We start from the raw sequence: 4,752 nt of genomic DNA, 5'->3' as shown, positions 1-4,752 counted from the left end.
TGTCCTCTTGTTGTATTGTTCCCTTGACCAGAATGAAGTCACTGTTTCTGTCTTTCTCAACACTAGGTGCTTTAAGTATACTTGTATCTGACAATACAATTGTGACCCCTCCTTTGTTCTGGGTTCCATTTCCCTTAAGTACTATTTTCCTTCCCTTCACCTTGAGTTTGTCTTGTCTTTCAATGTTAGGTGTGTTGCCTGAAGACAACATACAGATGTCTTGTGCTTTTTTATCCAATTGGCCAGCCTGTGCCTCTTCCATGGGGAATTCAAGTCATTAACATTTATTGAGAGAATTGATAAGTATGGTGGAGTTCTATTCATCTTATTTTGTTAAAGTTCATTGCTTAGTTTTATCTTTGGTGCCTTTGTGGAGGCTAAATTTTCTCATTTAGTTCCTGGGTGATTATTTTGCTGGGGGTCCATTGTGGTGTTTGGTATGGGGAATAGGTCTACAAGAAATAGAAAGTATAAATACTTTCTAATAGAAAATATAAATACTTTCTATTTCTTGTAGAGCTGGTGGTGTTGTGGCAAATGTCCTCAATATGTACATATCAGTAAAAGATTTGATTTCTTCATAGATTTTGTAGCTTAGTTTAGCAAGATTCAGAATTATAGGCTGAAAATTATTTAGTTTAACAAGGTTAAAATTTACTGGACATTCTCTTTTGGCTTGGAATAGTTCAGTGGAGATGTCTGCTGTTGTGCTGATAGATTTTCCCTTATAGGTCAATTAGCATGTATTTCTGGATGTTTGTAGAATTTTCTCTTTTGTTTTGACTTTGGACAGTTCATTACAATGTGTCTTGGAGATGATCTGTTTGTGTTGAGATGACTTGAAGCTTGATATCTCTCTAAAAGGAGTATTTCACAATCCTTAGTGAAACTTAGGAAATTTTTATTCGTGATATCCTTCAGTATGTCTTCCATTCCTTTGAGACATTCTTTCTACTCTTCAGGAATACCTATAGTTCCTAGGTCTCATGAATGCTTCATGAAGTCTCACAATTCTCTGAGTGAATGTTATTCCTTCTCTCTATCCTTTTTCTGCCTCTTTAACTACCTGGGTTAGCTCAAGAACTCTATTCTCTATCTCTGAGATACCTTCTTCTCCTTGGTCTAATCTGTTATTGATACTTTCTACTGCATCTTTAAACTCTTCAATTTACTCCTTCAATTCCTTAAGGTCTGCTGTATCCTTTCTATATTCTGAGTATCTTTTGTCCATTTTTTGGTTCTGTTTGTCCACTTTCTCATTAATTCCATTTATTGCCTTTGCCATCCATATTTTAAATACCCTTTCTATCATTTCCATTAATTCTTTATAGGTGGAATCCTCTGTGGTAGCTGCTTCATGTCACTTGGGTGGGTTGCTCTCTTTTGGTTTTTCATGTTGCTAGAATTTTTCTGTTGGTTACTCTTCATGTATGCCTTCTTCTTGTTCACTTCCTTCCCCTATGTTTTTTTTTCTCACCCCCTCCTTCACTTTTATTTACCTTGTCTCAGAGCTTAGGTTTTGATGTTGCCTTTTGGTATAAGGCCAAAAGGAAGAGAAGCATAAAGAGTGAGAAGGGAGAAAGATGAGAAGCAGAAAAAAAGAGAAGGGGGTATAAGAAGAGAAAGAGAGTTACAGGAGAATTGATGTTGTTTGGCAGGTTGCTATGTCCACACCCACCAGTCTAGGATTTTGTGAGTCCATGTTGGGTGAGTCCCTCAAAAATCAAGAGTTCCTTGCTTGCCTTGGCAACAGCAAGACCCTACCCCCCAGCAAATCTGGGAAGGGAAAAAAAAAGAAAATTTAAAATTCAGTAGTAAGTCACAGTAGGGATCCATCAATACTGTATTTCTAAAGTGTAAGCTATAAGGACACCCTAGAACATGAGCTTATGATCTCCTTGAGCCAGATTAGTGCCATACTCCCCCCCCAGCACTCAGAAACAGGTAAAAAAAGAAATAGATCAAGAAACTGACAAACATAATTATATAAAGAAAAAGGGGTATCTTAGGTGTTATATAAGAAATTTATGTGAGAAAGTAGAAAAGTCTCTACCAAAAGAGAGAAAAAAGGAGAGAAATAAAAAGGGAGAATAAAAGGGGCTGAAAACGTGTGACAAAAATGGAGTATCCCTTGCTATTAAAGAAAGTAAAAATGGAAAATTAAAAATGCAACCAACCAAACAACAACAACAACAAAAAAACCCCAAAGAAATTATATATGTGTGTATGTATAACTATATATGCACATATAGATATATACATTGCAAAATATTGCTATATGTTGTCTGGGCACCAGGTGGCACTATGGTTTTAGGAAACAGAGAATATTTGCTGTTTTGCTGTGAAAAATTAGGGCCAGTAGCCACTCTCTTAGTTGCAGAGGAAATCAGGTCCTGTTTTCCTGTCTTAGTTGCCCTCAGTCAGGGCCTGGTTGCTTCATCAGCATTCAGTCCCTGCAGGATTAGGGTCCTAATGCTCTCACCAGAGTCCATAGGAGGCAAGTCACACAGTGCCCCCCTGACAATAATTCCTGGGGCCACTCCACTCTCCCCAAGCGTAGATGCTTAAGCTCAGCAGGCATGTCTAAATTGGCTTTGAACTAGGATCCTGTGGATCATTTCTCTCACATAGGCTTCCCACAATGGCAATGCCCAGCTAGCAGCCAAGTGACAGGAGATCCTCCCCACCTCATTTTCAATCCTGGCTGCTGGACACTCTTTGAGTCCACCTACTTATTTAAGTCTTCAAAGACTGCTCCAGTGAGTAGGTTTAGCTCAAAATCAAACAAAACTACAGGATATCCTTTTCCTGTCCCCAGTCCTCCAAGTGGATTGGCCAGCTGGTCTCTGCCTGTTCCCAAACCCTCACCTTCTGTGCTGGTTTTCCTCAGCTCCAGACCCCCTTACTGGCTCCTGTAGTCCACCACTGCTTCACTGTGCCCCCAGAGTGATGTCCCTGGATGAGATCCCCCAGCTAGAGGTAGTTGAAGTTTTCTTTCCCCTGCCTTGCTGTGAGTGCATAGTAAGGAGATATTTCTAGTCTACCATCTTGCCCCACCCAACTGGGGGTAGATCCTTTGTAGTTTATAAGTGTGATGATTATGTTTCCATGAGCCTATGTGAGATCCATTTCCCTCATATCCTGTTATGATGTTGGCACACTACCTATCTTATATGAAAAAAAAGAAATTATGGGATTAATTAATTAGTACTTTAAAGCTCCCTAAGGGTGTCCACTGGGCAACCAAGATTGGGAACCACTTGATAGTAGAATATGAGGAATTAATAATATCATTAGAATGTGTTTTGGTAAAACTATCCCTAGAATATTTCAGTTTGGCAATACCTTTTACAAACTGGAGCACATTCAGAGCAGTGTGACCAGGATGATAAATGCAATAAAGTCATGCAAACTATGCCATGTGAGGAATGTTAAATGCTTGATCTCAGGGAAGATACAAAAGTTGCCCTCAGATGAGTGTGCCAAAAGGATTACCATTGTCTCATCTTGTTCCAGAGATGAGAACTAGAACAAGAAAATAAAGTAAAATGGACATAAATTTTAACTCAATAAAAATCATAACATTTTATCAGGACCGTCTGATGATATAATGAGAAACCTTGGAAATAAATTATTGTCATACACTTTGGGGACTCCAAGCCATTTGACTGGTTAGCTATTTTTTGAGGAGCTTGTGGAGAAGGTTTATGTTATTAGTTAATCCCCATTCTCAAGGAGCTCCCAGGAGGAAACAAAAAAGCAAAATTAGATACTTTAGTGCAGCATCAATCATGAGATTACAGTTCTGGATTAGATAGAGTAAGCACATTCTACCATGTCTCCTCCACTGTATATAGCTAATACAATATGATTAGAATGAATCGAACATTGAGGAGCTTAAGAAATAAATAGTAGCATATTGAAAAAGAACCAGAATTCAAAAGTACCACTGAACTAGTGGTAAATATACCACTTTTTGCTCTCATATACCCTAGCCTGAACTCAGCACAATAGAAACCTGGAAATGGGCATCAGGGATTAGATAGAGAGCACTCTAGGAGAAACAATTTAATCTGGCTCAAAGAATGAGGAAAAGGGAACTCGTAATACTTAGTTAGAAATTTCCCAATTTTTCCCTCTTCCTTTTCTTTGTTTTCTTATGCTCCTGCTCCTAAGAAATCTGGTGGCAATCATAGCAGTCACTGATAATTAGAATCTGCAGGATCTAAAACTCTGAGGGTGGAGAATCTTCTTCTCTTTCTGGTGGTTCAAAGAGAGTTGGGCCAATGTCCATTGCATTTTTCCCTTTATTTCCTATCATTTGGCCATAAAACAAGGGTACAGTTTCAAAATTACATATCAGAACAGGGAAACTAAAGCCTCAGCTTAGGCCAAAAGACTGAAGAGAGGGTTTAAGGGAACTAGAAAATATTTTAGAGGTCACAGAAAGAGAGGAGCTTGGGAAAGTGACCCAATAAAGTTGTTTATGAGCTCTGAGTTTCCCTTGAGTGGACATGTGTCGATTAGACCTTATTTAGCAGAATAAAGACTTCGAGAATTAAACAAACAGATGGACCATGATCCAGGTCCTAGATGATTCAATGATAGGTGAGCATGTGGGGTGTACCTGGAAAGTGCTAGAAAGACTTTGAAAATAAAATGGACATTGGAACCACAACCCACAGAAGATGCTGTAGAACAGGTGTCCTCAAACTACGGCCCATGGGCCACATGCAGCCCGCCTAGGACATT

The 4,752-nt window shown here is 38.9% G+C and overlaps 1 non-coding gene across 1 annotated transcript; it reads left to right on the top strand.

Annotated features, from left to right (window-relative positions):
• The first annotated feature begins 3,071 nt into the window (after positions 1-3,071).
• On the top strand, positions 3,072-3,174 carry LOC111727509. Its single transcript, XR_002775058.1, has one exon. It is a non-coding gene; the product is annotated as a small nucleolar RNA U13 (small nucleolar RNA).
• The last annotated feature ends 1,578 nt before the right edge of the window (positions 3,175-4,752 follow it).

This window comes from Otolemur garnettii, unplaced genomic scaffold (genome assembly GCF_000181295.1).
Source record: "Otolemur garnettii isolate 467f Iridium unplaced genomic scaffold, OtoGar3 scaffold00109, whole genome shotgun sequence".
In the NCBI taxonomy this organism is placed as follows: Eukaryota; Metazoa; Chordata; class Mammalia; order Primates; family Galagidae; genus Otolemur; species Otolemur garnettii.
The sequence above is the reverse complement of the archived record's forward strand: the minus strand, read 5'-3'. Positions and strand labels throughout refer to the sequence as shown.